Source organism: Dermacentor variabilis, chromosome 4 (assembly GCF_050947875.1).
Source record: "Dermacentor variabilis isolate Ectoservices chromosome 4, ASM5094787v1, whole genome shotgun sequence".
Lineage (NCBI taxonomy): Eukaryota > Metazoa > Arthropoda > Arachnida > Ixodida > Ixodidae > Dermacentor > Dermacentor variabilis.
The window spans coordinates 88,811,202-88,826,037 of NC_134571.1; the positions used below are offsets into that span (position 1 = coordinate 88,811,202).

At 46.1% G+C, this 14,836-nt stretch overlaps 1 protein-coding gene across 1 annotated transcript in view; it reads right to left on the minus strand.

Moving 5' to 3' along the window:
• The window catches only part of LOC142578269 (uncharacterized), a 291,756-nt gene that overhangs the window by 235,448 nt on the left and 41,472 nt on the right, over nucleotides 1-14,836 (minus strand). The window lies entirely within an intron of this gene.

Consider the following 14,836-nt stretch of genomic DNA (forward strand, 5'->3'; position numbering starts at 1 on the left):
TTGCATGTACTTATAAGGCGTAAATAGAAGGTCCAGTGTCGACTGTCACTCTCCCGAGGTCACCGCGTGACCCTGACTGCCCGACAAGACGAAAACGGGGCTTTAAGATATCTCCTAAAAAACAAACTTCTTTTTATTTGAACGTTACGTGTTTTTATCATTGTCAATCATTTAGCAGTAATGCGATGGATACTTCTGCCTGTGCTGAAAATTTATAGATTTGTTACGTTACATACAGCCGGTAATATTGCCACGGTCCAGCACTATTAATGGGAAAGAGGCCAAGCGGTTCTGCGATTGAGGGTGGCAGTTCTTAAGCTGACACGAGCTGTCGCTTTCTAGTCACTCATTGATATCCTTTCGTCTATTTTATCTATGCTGCCTCTCGTCTGCATGTTTCCGCGTAACTTCTTGGCGGAAGTAGCATTTCTTCTGCTCTTCACGTAAATGTTCAGTGGACCCTACCTTTCCAACGCTCCGTGGGTTGTATTGTAGGTGGTGTGAGTATTGGTGGTGGTAGTCTCACAACCTATCACGATTTTCAAAAAGCTGGCCACGGACATCTTCGTGACCTGCAAAAGAGCATCAGTATCGCCAACAGGTGGATTTATCATGTTCCGAAATGCTACGCTTAACTAAAAGCGCCACACCTCAAGTCTACTTCAGAACATACGAAGATTACCTGGCTAGTTATGAAACTGAATCAGGAGCTATACAACTGTTTAGTGACCGTGACTGTTGCGGCACTCTGCATACAAATACTTTACGCCGTTGCATGCGGATGTAATTCGAGCCTTACGCCAAACATAAAGAATTTGAGGGCGCTTAAGCTTTGCCTTTAAGAGTGGACGCACATAGCATTCAAACATCCCCGACCGCTTCTCCCGCTTCCCGGTAACTGCAGCTTATGTAACCGGATTGTTTACAGGGAAACGTTGGCGGCGAACGGTATGCACGAAGGCGAGCTTTCTGGTAGAAACGCGGCCTCTTGCGTGGCCAATCTTCTGTTATTGTGTCGCATATTTAATACTTCAATCTGAGGAGATTTACCATAATAGACATGCGTTGTCAGTGTTCTGTTTCATGATATTTGTTTGTTGGCTACTATTCTGAAAATTGCGATGGATACCATTGTAAAGAATGCAACCCAAGGTATGAGCAAATTCAGTGACAGAAGAAAAACTTTAGTGCCGTATTCAATACATACGACAAACTTTGAATACATTGTAAGACTTGTCGGACGATCCTACCGTTGTTGCCAGTTGTAGAAGCTGTCGGACGATCTCGCCGCTGCCAACATTTGTAAGCGTCGAAGGCCGTAGAGATCAACTTGAGAGGAACTAGACGTACAGGGTGTATTTACAGTATTTACATTTCAAACAAGTGATACATTTACACACTCTAGCGTGACTCCCAAATGGAACCCGCAAGACGAAGCACACAGCAAACGATCACAAAGTTCAAGAGTACATTGACGAGCACAGACGAGCACGAACACGAGCAATCGAGCACTCTTTAGCAGCCGACAACGGCCGCTTATAAAGACTTCGTGTCCCTAGATCCCTAGGAGAGGCAAAACGTTCGTCTAGACATTGTAAACAAGCCGCCTCTCTGCGGAACAGTTTACACTCACACGTACGCACTATCACTGCCGATTCGCAGTGTCAAATGTCAACGCAGTGGACGCGGTGTCCATTGTCTCGCGTCCCCGTAGCCAGGTGGTCACGCCGGGGCCCAGCCGGCGCCTCTTACTTCCAGAGCTGACCTCGCACAGTGACCTCCGCCGCTGCAAATTGTCTGGCGTGTTCAAAGGCCCGTGAAAAGACACCGCAAGGCATCTCCGAACGAGGCGCCCGGTGGATTGACGCCGCCGTAGCACGCAGTTCTCTGAGGTAAGTTCATGGTTGATTAGCGCTGTCGTTACTGGTTCCTACAAAACGAGTCACCGCGGCGGGTGTTGAAGGCTTCCATGGTATCTTCGGTGAAGCTCGCCACGCTCGCAGCTGCAGCTGGCTGCGAAAACTTGCATGTTGCCACCTCGGCAGGCCATTCCTAACAACATACGCCAATAGAGATGGTGCATTGCTATTTCAAGGATTACATTCGTATAACTTTCGCAAAATGTGCCAGAATAAACAAAAAATGTTGACCCTTCCAAAACTCAGACGGTCTTGGTCGTAAACAACAAATTCCATTCAAATTGGTCATCATCATCATCATCATCATCATCAGCCTGGTTACGACCACTGCAGGGCAAAGGCCTCTCCCTTACTTCTCCTACAACCCCGGACATGTACTAATTGTGGCCATGCCGTCCCTGCAAACTTCTTAATCTCATCCGCCACCTAACTTTCTGCCGCCCCCTGCTACGCTTCCCTTCCCTTGGAATCCATTCCGCAACCCTTAATGACCATCGGTTATCTTCCCTCCTCATTACATGTCCTGCCCATGCCCATTTCTTTTTCTTGATTTCAACTAAGATGTCATTAACTCGCGTTTGTTCCCTCACCCAATCTGCTCTTTTCTTATTCCTTAACGTTACACGTATCATTCTTCTTTCCATAGCTCGTTGCGTCGTCCTCAATTTGAGTAGAACCCTTTCCGTAAGCCTCCAGGTTTCTGCCCCGTAGGTGAGTACTGGTAAGAAACAGCTATTATACACTTTTCTCTTGAGGGATAATGGCAACCTGCTCTTCATGGTGTGAGAAAGCCTGCCAAACGCACCCCAGCCCATTCTTTTTCCATCTCATGATCCGGACTCGCCGTCACTACCTGCCCTAAGTAGAGGTATTACCTTGCCACTTCCAGTGCCTCGCTACCTATTGTAAATTGCTGTTCTCTTCCGAGACTGTTAAACATTACTTTTATTCTGCAGATTAATTTTTAGACCCACTCTTCTGCTTTGCCACTCCAGGTCAGTGAGCATGCATTGCAATTGGTCTCCTGAGTTACTAAGCAAGGCAATATCATCAGCGAATCTCAAGTTACTAAGGTATTCTGCATTAACTTTTACCCCCAATTCTTCCCAATCCAGGTCTCTGAATACCTCCTGTAAACAGGGTGTGAATAGCATTGGAGAGATCGTATCTCCCTGCCTGACGCCTTTCTTTATTGGGATTTTGTTGCTTTCTTTATAGAGGACTACGATGGCTGTGGAGCCGCTATAGATATCTTTCATTATTTTTACATACGGCTCGTCTACACCCTGATTCCGCAATGCCTCCATGACTGCTGAGGTTTCGACAGAATCAAACGCTTTCTCGTAATCAATGAAAGGTATATATAAGGGTTGGTTATATTCCGCCAATTTCTCTATCACTTGATTGATAGTGTGAATATAGTCTATGGTTGAGTAGCCTTTACGGAATCAGGCTTGCTCCTTTGCTTGACAGAAGTCTAAGGTGTTCCTGATTCTATTTGCGATTACCTTTGTAAATAGTTTGTAGGCTACGGACAGTAAGCTGATCGGTCTATAATTTTTCAAGTCCTTGGCGTCCCCTTACTTATGGATTAGGATTATGTTAGCGTTCTTCCAAGATTACGGTACGATCGAGGGCATGAGGCATTGCGTATACAGGGTGGCCAGTTTCTCTAGAACAATCTGCCCACCATCCTTCAACAAATCTGCTGTTACCTGATCCTGCCCAGCTGCCTTCCCCCTATGCATATCTCCCAAGGCTTTCTTTACTTCTTCCGGCGTTACCTGTGGGATTTCGAATACCTCTAGACTATTTTCTCTTCCATTATCGTCGTGGGTGCCACTGGTGCTCTATAAATCTCTATAGAACACCTCATCCACTTGAACTATCTCATCCATATTAGTAATGATATTGCCGGCTTTGTCTGTTAACGCATACATCTGATTCTTGCCAATTCTTAGTTTCTTCTTGGCTGTTTTTAGGCTTCCTCCGTTCCTGAGAGCATGTTCGATTCTATCCATATTATACTTCCTTATGTCAGCTGTCTTACGCTTGTTGATTAACTTCGAAAGTTCTGCCAGTTCTATTCTAGCTGTAGGGTTAGAGGCTTTCATACATTGGCGTTTCTTGATCAGATCTTTCGTCTCCTGCGATAGTTTACTCGTATCCTGCCTAACGTAGTTACCACCGAATTCCAATGCACACTCCTTGATGATGCCCATAACATTGTCGTTCATTGCTTCAACACTAAGGTCCCCTTCCTGAGTTAAAGCGGAATGCCTGTTCTGTAGCTTGATCTGGAATTCCTTTATTTTCCCTCTTACCGCTAACTCATTGATCGGCTTCTTATGTACCAGTTTCTTCCGTTCCCTCCTCAGGCCTTGGCTTATTCGAGTTCTTACCATCCTGTGGCCACTGCAGCGCACCTTGCCAAGCACGTCCACATCTTGTATGATGCGAGGGTTAGTGCAGAATATGAAGTCTATTTCATTTCTAGTCTCGCCGTTCGGGCTCCTCCACGTCCACTTTCGGCTGTCCCACTTGCGGAAGAAGGTATTCATTATCCGCATATTATTGTGTTCCGCAAAGTCTACTAATAACTCTCCCCTGCTTTGCCTAGTGCCTATGCCATATTCCCCCACTGCCTTGTCTCCAGCCTGCTTCTTCCCTACCTTGACATTGAAGTCGCCCATTAGTAAGGAGTACTTATTTTTCATTCTACCTATCGCCGATTCCACGTCTATATAGAAGCTTTCGACTTCCTGGTCATCATGACTGGATGTAGGGGCGTAGACCTGTACAACCTTCATTTTGTACCTCTTATTAAGTTTCACAACAAGACCTGCCACCCTCTCGTTAATGCTACAGAATACCTGTATGTTACCAGCTATATTCTTATTAATAAGGAATCCGACTCCTAGTTCTCTCTGCTAAGCCCCGGTACAGGACGCGCCCGCTTTTTAGCACTGTATATGCTTCTTTTGGCCTCCTAACTTCACTGAGCCCTATTATATCCCATTTAATGCCCTCTAATTCCTCCAATAGCGCTGCTAGACTCGCCTCACTAGATAACGTTCTAGCGTTAAACGCTGCCAGGTTCATATTCCAATGGCCTGCTGAGGTGCGAGTTTTGCCAGCCAGGTGCAAGAGCGGCGTCGACTTTTCCTGGAAAGCCACCACCACCCTCTAGCCAAATGGCGTCACTAAGTCTACTGTGTGCGGAGCACAATACGCCGCATCCTCGACTCTCCGTCGCGGGATTGCCAGATGAGTTCGACGAACCAGGCTTTGTGACAGAACACGCCACCGCCGACCCGGTCTGCCGTGAGCAAGGGAGTTCCCGAGGGAACGTATTCGGAGGCCCCGTCCCACGTACCGTTCCTGACGTAAGCCCCGAGTTCTGCGAAGACCGTCTGACCTCGGTGGGATCCGTGAAACCGGTGCGGAAGTGTGTGTGCCCTGCCGCTTAAAGGCGGCTCGTCTGCGATGATTGGTCGAACGGTTCTCTCACCTAGGGATCGAGGGAGGACCGAGTGTTTAAAAACCGCTGTTGTGCGGCTGCTGAGCGTACTTTTCTCTCGCAGTCATGCTAGACTGATGTACTACAATTTCCTTATGTAGATACTGTAAATAAACGCATATTCCTCGTTCTCGATGAGAAGCAGTCCTTCCCTTCAACAACGTCCTCAGCGTGGATAAGTTGGACCACAGCATGGGCCAGCTACCATCTAATTCATGCCCGACTCCAATTTTGACAACTGGTTACAAACAGTGGGATTGACCTCCAAATCCCGACAACGCTGGCAGCAACCAGATGCTGCACAACCCTCACCACGTTCGCGTGATTAAGAGCGCCGGCAGTGGCGTTGGAGGACGTCGCTTCCCAATGAAGTGTGGTACGAGACCTACAGGAAACTCGCCGCAGTAGCATGTCTCACCGGGGAAGAATATTTAGGAGAATTCCCGTCACCGTTGGCAAGCGCGGGTGACCAGATAAACCCTCGTATTCAGAAATGCATCTTAACCCCCCTATGTAATACCCTCCTGCGAGAGGGCCTTTCGGGGTATTCTGAATAAATAAAAAAAGGAATTAACTTGAAGCCCAAGTTTGAATTCATTTAAAGGGAGAATAAAGGCAAATATTTTTATTTTTTATTTATTTACAATACTGCTACTCTCATTTGAGAGCGTGGCAGTTGGGCGATGCAGTATACATGTATACCAGTACGCATTAGGGCAGAACAGCTAATTAAAAATAGGAAAATAAAAATAAAACATTTGCCCAAGGATGGCAATATTAGAAGGAAGCTGAGTATAGGAACAAGAACGCAGTTTTCAAATGACACTTAATTTACATGATAATAGTAGAGAAGTACCTGTAATTAACCAGTTATACATGAAATATGAGCATACTGAAAGATACTTAGCATGTCAAGAAGTATTGAAGTTGTGTGACGAGATGAGCTTAACGCATATACACTATGAGAGTGAGAAGAAATTGAAAGAAAAATCTAGGCAAGCAATTAGCAGGAAAATGGTAGTTACAACAATCATCTTAGGACTAGAAGTAGTACAGTATTGAAAATTTATTTTCGGAACAGAGCGTACCATACGTCCACATAACGGCAACCAACAAAAAAAGGAAAAGAAAAATGGGACATCGAAAGAAACACAATGCAAAATTTGTGACGATGATGCCATGATAAATGATTTTATTTACGCACTACAGCTTCCACTTGTGAGGTAAATTTGGACAATGATTCAATGGTGGTTATAGCAGGATCAAGTCGGTTCCATTCAGCAACTGTAAGGGCGAAGAATGAATACTTAAACGTGTCGTTGTTGCATATGTATTCTGTTAAAGTGTACACATGTTTTGACGTGTTTTTAGAGCGTCATAAAATGAAATGTACCTGGACTCATCTATGTTATCGTTATTTTTTAGAAGCTGCAACAAGAACTTCAGGCGAGCGTGTTTTGCTCTGGTAGATAGCGTTTGCAATCCAGACTGCGTTAGAAGATTAGTCGGTGAGTCAGCGCACTTATATTTGTTGTGAATGAACCTTATAGCCTTTCTTTGTACTGCCTCTAATTTTGTTATGTTAGTCGTTGTATGAGGAAACCAGACTGTGTTTGCATATTCTAGAACTGGGCTAACGAACGTTGTGTAGGCCAGTAGCTTCGTTGATGTCGTATAGAGCGCAAGGCTTCCTTTGAGGAAGAATGATTTGCGTAATGCTCCTGCGGTGATATTCGAAATATGTTTATCGCACCTGAGGTCTAAGGGTAATGCAACTCCCAGGTATTTATGTTGTTCAACATTAGTTAGTGGTGTGCCGTTAATCTTATATGTAAAGTTAGATGGTCATGATTTCCTTGTTATGGTCATGGCCACAGACTTTTTTACGTTAATTGACACCTGCCAATTAGAGCACCAAATAGCTAGAGTGTTGAGGGATGTACTAAATGTGACGTGGCTGCTATAATTAGTGATATCGCTTTAAATAACGCAATCGTTGGCGAACGGTTTTATATTACAACCAATGTTAGCTGTGATATCATTAACACAGATTAGGAAGAGTAATGGCCCAAGAACTTAGCATTGGTGAACTTCGGAAGTAACGGCGACACTGTTACAGTGTTAGATAGCATTTTTTCATAGAATACAAATTGTGATCGATTGGCTAGAAATTCTTTTATCCAGATTGAAAGGAGCCCTTTCCCAATAACACTTTTCACTTTAGTGATTAAATTGTTATGGCATACACAATCAAATGCCTTAGATAGATCAAGTAGAATTCTGTCAGTCTGGCCGCGGTTATTGACAGTGAATGGAAGATCGTGGACTAGTTCTGTTAGTTGGGCTACTGGTGATAAACCACTGCGAAAGTAATGTTGGTAGAGAGACAAGAAGTCAATGCTCTCCAGAAAAACGGTTATGTGATTTAAGATTATGTGCTCTAAAAGCTTACAGGATGTACTAGTTAATGAAATGGGTCTAAAATTTGAAATTTCTGTTGTGTCACCTGATTTATGTATATGTATTATCTTTGCAATTTTCCACTCGTTCGGTAGTTGTGAAGTCGTGAGTGATTTACGAAAAATAATGTCGAGGTATCTACTGGACTATTCCGCATACCTTTTCAAAAAGCCGTAAGGTATGTTGCCAGCACCACTGCCTTTTTTAGGGTAAATATTAAGCAGAAGATTAGGTATGCCAACGTCCGTAATGTCTAATTTGTCAATGCTTACACTCTGTCTGGTTAGAATGGGGGCATAATGTTATTGTCTGTAGTAAATACTGATTCAAAGAAAATGTTATATGCGATGGCTTTCGCAGTTTCTTCCTCTGGGCGTAAGTGGCACGCTTCTCTATCATTGGTGCGAAAGTGCCTCCAGAATCTTCCGGGATTATTAGTAAGAAAGCTCGGTAACGTAACACTAAAATAATATTCTTTCGCACGTTTGGCTGCAAGCTTGAATTTCGCGATGACATTAGGCAGTTTCATCAAGTAAAGTGATAGATTAATGCAAATCTAGTAAATCAGGTGATAGAGAAGTGCTCGAGAATCTCTAAGGCGTCAATATTATCGCGAACAGAGCCTGCATAATCGATACGTTTAGGTAAATGCAGGACATCATTAGAGACCCCCCGGGATATTCAAGTAGTTGCTTGATGAGGAAAGCACTCCTCAGTTAAATTCTGTCACTAGTACTCAACCACTCATTGCTACTTGTAAAGGGCTGCTTGTTCAGTTCTATTTGATTTTAGAAAAAAAGAAAGCTCATTGAAATTACCCTTGACAACGACGCGGGTGGTAGAAAGGTTTCGTTTTCGCTCAACTCAGGGCCACCCAGGCTTTCGCGTTTCAGTAGTTTCGTTATCGCGTAGTGCTGCGCTGGATTTGCTGGCTCGTGAAAGACGCACAAACTGCAAGTAGCAGAGCAGAAACGAAGGTTGCTGAGATATTCTGCCGTCCTCGACCGTGCTTCCCTTCTCTTGGCACCTACGCTGTAACCCTAATCGTCCACCGGTTATCTAACTAACGCATTACGTGACCCGCCCAGCTCCGTTTTTTTCTCTTAACGCCTATTAGAATACCGGCTATCCCCGTTTGTTCTCTGACTCACACCACTCTCTTCCTGTCTCTTGACGTTACGCCTAACATTTATCGTCCCTTCGCTCTTTGCTCAGCCCTGAACTTGTTTCTGTGCGTCTTTGTAAGTCTCCAAGTTTCTGCCCCTGTATGTTAGCACTGGTAGAAAGCATTGACTGTACACCTTTCTTTTCAGTGAAAATGTTAATCTTCCAGTCAGGAGCTGGCAATGTCTGCCGTATGCAATCCATCTTATTTTCATTCTTCTCTAAGTTTCCTTCTCATGATCAGTGTCCCCTGTGAGTAACCAACCTAAATAAACGTACTCTTTCAGAGACTCTAGAGGCTGACTGGCGATCCTGAATTCTTGTTCCCTTGCCCGGCTATTGTTCATTATCTTTGTCTTCTGCGTGGTAATCTTCAACGCCACTCTTACACTCTCTGTGTTAAGGTCCTCAATCATTTACTGTAACCCATCCCTTGTGTTGATGACCAGGATAATGTCATCTGCAATACGAAGGTTGCTGAGATATTCGCCGTTGATCCTCACTCCCAAATGCTTCCCTCCCAAATGACTAATTCAATCAACCAATGGCCTTTGCAACTACCACAATTCTTTCATATACATGTCATGCTACACTTGTGCAGATGTGCAGAAGATTAGCATGACATGTAGCACAATGTACAACACTAAAGGCCACAAGAATAAAGCAACCTTATTTATTTGTTTGAGAGAACAAGAGGTTGTTTTCATGACTCTGTGTATGATGAGTAGTAGTCTGAATGATGTGGACAGACCCTTTATTTCCCTTAAAGTACCAAAGTACCAGTTTCTTTCGACAATATTAAGAGCCAAAGCAAACAGGACAAGTGAGACACACACAAACACTGACTTGGATCTCGGGGTTTATACTGCTCAGAGCTGGTGTACGGCTAATGACTGACCTCCTTGCCTGTGTTCTTGCGCCTCATGTGTTACTGTTCAGCCCAAACAAAGCCTGTCCGAAGCACGTCTCAACCCAGTCAGTTTACCCAGCTTCAAGATCAAGTAAGCACGACTCCGCCAGTCGTCACTCAAAGTGTGTTCACAGCTAGTGTGCGGCTAATTGTGACCTTCTTGCCTGTGTTGCGCCTTATGTGTTCTGTTCTGGCCCAACAGAGTCGGCGCCAAGTAAATCTTGGTCCTCATCACATGAGCTGCCATCTACACCTGCAGGCCAGCTGCCGTGGTTGCTCAGTGGCCATGGTGTTGGGCTTCAGAGCACTAGATCGCGGGATTGAATCCCGGCGACGGTGGCCACATTTCGATGGGGGCGAAATGCGAAAACACCCGTGTGGTTAGATTTAGGTGCACGTTAAAGAACCCCAGTTGGTCGAAAATTGCGGAGTCCTGCAATACGTCTGTTCTCACAATCAGAAAGTGGTTTTGGCACGTTAAGCCCAACAATTTAATTTTAATTTACACCGACAGGAAGGCGCCGGAGCTGAATTCGCAAGGCTTTTGCACCACGAACTAAGAAGCGGATGCAGAAATATTTGGATGAGATAGCAAGAATACGGAGCACTGTGTCAAGAATGAAAAGAGCCTCGGCCATCATTCCACCAGCACGGATATTGGCCGAGTCATCCAGGTACTTCAACAAAGATATTAGAAATTCTTCATGTTCAGATGCACCTGCAACCCCTGAACACGCATGGACGACGCTGACCTAAAGAGTTCCTCCAGTTTGCCCTTAACCTCTCTTTCAGTAGCCAAAAAGCGTACCTGGCAAAAACCCTTCGCCTTCCAACAGTAAAAACGTTAAGAATCTGGCTATCAGCAATATCGCTCAAACCGCCGGCAGCATACGATGGCTGACGCACTTGCAGAGGTTGTCACGAAGCTCGAGGCAAGCCGTCTCTAGGCCGGCTATCTCATCTTGCTTCATGCAAAGGGCACCTTCGATGGATTAGCACATACTACGATCGTCAGTGCGCTCCACGAGCTTTATCACCGATCGGCTGCTCGACTACGTCAGAGCCTTTTTGAGTGATCGCACTCTTCGTGTTCGGGTCGGTGGTGCACTCAGCCAACCGAGCAGTGCGTTTGCTGGTGCTCCGCAGGGCAGTGTTTTGAGCCACTTTTTGTTTAATTTTACCCTCGCTCGGCTTCCCGACTAGATTCCAAAGGCGACGTCGCACGAAGTACGGGAGGCCATCTACGCTGACGACATCGCCCTGTTAGCGTGTGGCCCTACGGATGCCGGCTACGAAGTGTGCGCGTCTCTCCAGACTGCGATCAACGCTGTGGACGAGCACTTGGGAAGCATCGGCCTCCAGCTGTCGGCGAACAAAACTGAGGCACTGTTGGTACACCCACGAGCCACGCGAGCATGTCACGAAGTGCCACCGCTGACTGCGTTGTTGCCCTCTCCCGTGGCGCAAGAGTGTCCGCTACCTGGCCGCCATACCTCCTTGCACGAAAGCAGGCGCTTCACCACATTGAGCGCCTGCAGCACTCTCCACAGGGCAAGCGGCTGGTCTGCAGACTCCATTGCCTGCCGAACTCGGATATGGGCAGACGCGCTACGGAGTTCTCAAAGTTTTTTTCTCCGCTTGCGCATCGGCTGTTACACAACACCTGCGCGCACACAGAGGCTCACGGGAAATGGCAGCCCCGTGTGTGGCTACTGCGACGGTGTGGAGACACTAGAGCACCTTTGGTTTAATTGCCCTGTCTTCGGGACCAAGAGAGTTGTTCTGGACGACTGCTACCGCCGATCCGGCCTGTCATCTAACACCCTGCAGTGCCTACTCTTTCCCAGTGTCCACAGTTCCATCATCAAGCGTACAAAGAAATTGTATATATATATATATATATATATATATATATATATATATATATATATATATATATATATATATATTTTTTTTTTTTTTTTCAGTATTCCTTGCAACCTTCTTCCGTCAACCCCGCTCGCTAAGCACTCTCTCTCTCTCCCTCGTTTTGCTCCCCACTCTCCTTCCTCGTGCAGTGCTGTTGAGGTGACCTCGCCGAGGAGTCAGTTATGGAACTGCAATTATTTGTTCACTTTTCTCACAAAATTACACACACGCACACAGTCAGACTGTCACTGGAAGGGAATGTGCCGGCGAGATTGAGGAAATAGCGAGGCTGGCAATTCATCCCGTGTTTACGGCCTCATTTTGAGTGACGAAAAAGCCAGCCGCCAGGACGCTGCGTAAATGAACGAGCTAGGGAACACGAACTAAAACTCATGAAAGATGGCGTGGCACAATTGCCAGTACACTGCGAAGCCTGCATGCGCAAACCACGCTTTTCCGAGATGCATATTCTTGCAAGAATCATACCCGTCGTGGCAGCTCAGTGGCTATTGTGTTGGGCTGCTGAGCACGACGTCGCGGGCTCGAATCCCGGCCACAGCGGCCGCGTAGCGGTAGGGGCGAAAACAACCGTGTACTTAGATTTAGGTGCCCGTTAAAGAACCTCAGGTGGTCAAAATTTCCGATGTCCTCCCTACGGTGTGCCTGATAATCAGAAAGTGCTCTTGGCACCTAAAACCCAATTTTTTATTTTGGCAGAATCAGAAATCAAGCACCACGTGAGCTAATGCAAGCTTATTATATAAAAAAAATATATGCTCAAGTTGCATTAGCAATACGTCTATCTTGCTGTACAAATCGGAAGCGAGATTGTTTGACCGCTTGATAGCGTAGGTTTGTGAACAGCCTGCGCATGCGTGTATATGTATATATATATATTCCAAGTCACCGCCCAAATTAAATGGGTTGAAAATGCCGCCCGTTTTGTCTTCTATGTGTTGCTGTGCCCGGCAGTCCATCACAGCCGGGGACGCCACAATATGTTGCAATGTTTAGTTTGAGTATCTTTTGTTAGACAGAAGGCATCGTTGGTCTCTTCTGCTCGTGGTATAGCACATTATTTTTAGTTAGTTAGATTGCTTCCGTGAACACGTGACAGCCGAACGCTGGAGAAGGGAAAGCGTCAGTGTTTTAGTTTCTTACAAGGAAAGGAAGGCTGAAGATAAAGAACCTCAATGCAAGTTTGAGACTTGCTTTGCATAATCTGCAAAATTTTGTTAAGGTGTTGTTATTACTGGTCGGATTTCGTGATTTCTAATCAGGCTGCGTCGTATTAGCATGATTCAGAAGTGCGCTGAAAGAAAAGCGGAATAAGTGACGCCTTCTGAGCGAATTTAGGAGCGTGACAAGGTTTTCAGATGGTTATCTCCTTAGTTGATTTCACAATTATGAAATGATCATATAGCTATCTGGCGTTAAGTGTTATTGACATGAAATAATCAACGCCAGTTCTCCCTTCGCCTTACTGACTTAAGGTGCTCTAATTCATGATTACTTAGCTTGATTACGTAAACCCGTTTGTGTCTTTGTGATAGCACGCATAATTGGAAGTTTCAGGGTAGTTGTCCAAATAAACTTGAACTTTCTGTTTCTGCGTTTTCTTTTCGGTAGGGAATCGTGAGATTTGTTTTTTCATTTGTAAAGTCTAGCGGTGGGGCTGCACGTGACGCTTTAGGCAATGTGCGTGAGTGACAACGGTTGCTCCTTGGAGCCTGGCCCTCTTGCAGTTATGCAGTCCACTCCAAGAGGAGTGGACTGCATCCACCTAGCAAGAGGTCTTGGGCCAGAGATCGTCGTTCTTTGAAGCAGCGACCCATGGCTTCGAACAATGCAGGCAGCAAGCCGGGCGAGCTGCATCGAACAACTCGATCTCCCGATGCACCAACTGACGGCGGAGGAGCTGCCGTGCCCGGCGGTCCTTCAGAGCGGGAGACGCCACCCCGAAGAGATACAGTTGTCACGCTTCATGCTACGACCCTTCACACCTGTCAGCAGCACAAATTAGCACGACCACGCCGGGGGTCAGAGTAAGCGTGCGTGCACCCCCCCCCCCCCTTTCTCTGTTTGTACCCAGTGATGTGCGCGCGTTTCTGACTGGGCTCCCTTCGGAAGAAAAGGGCAACCGGTCCCCAGACGCCATCGGTTCCCCGACGCCGGAATTGGTCTCCTGACGCCATCTGTCTCCTGACGCCGGATTGGTGGAAACCGTGAACAATGACGACGCAGGGCATAAAGAGCGGATCCAAACGGCGGTCGAGAAGAGGAGGACGACGCTCGGAAACAGTGTGACATTAGGGCATGCGAACACACTACCATAGTGTACTCCGATAGTTGGAGCTGTTTTGTAAATCTCAGCCATGTAATTTTTTGAATATATTCCTTTTTCTTCATTCTATTGAACGTCGCACGGAGCCTATTCTCCCGGCACCTGGCACGGCACCATCGAGGGAAACTTCGTTGGCCGCACGGATAGCCGACATCACAACAGTGGTACGAAGCGGTGAGAGTGACGTCACGGAACTTGGGACGTGCTGACGACACGACAGTGTCTTCTTCTTGTGTGTGTTTTAATTTGCGCCAAAAAACGTCTTTTGGCCTCACTTAGGCGCTTCGTGCCTGCGGCCGTGAGGCCTGTCGTTCTGGAACGCCCGCCGGCAGCGTTTCTGTGACGCCCTACGGAATTTAGCAGTTATAAATTAAACATATACCAACGTTCGGGCCCACATTATTAAAAAAAACAGTGCTACTGACACAGAAAAGAGATTGAAACACATGCCGTATGTGTGCCGAGCTAGTTTTCTTGTGTGTGTCGGTAGTTCTTTATTTTTTTTTATACAAGTACCTGCAGCGCCACAAGGGCATTATTGCAGGGGGGGACAAATTGAAGAAAAGTGAACATGTGGCAAAAACTTGATACAGCAGAGCACAGGTGGTAAG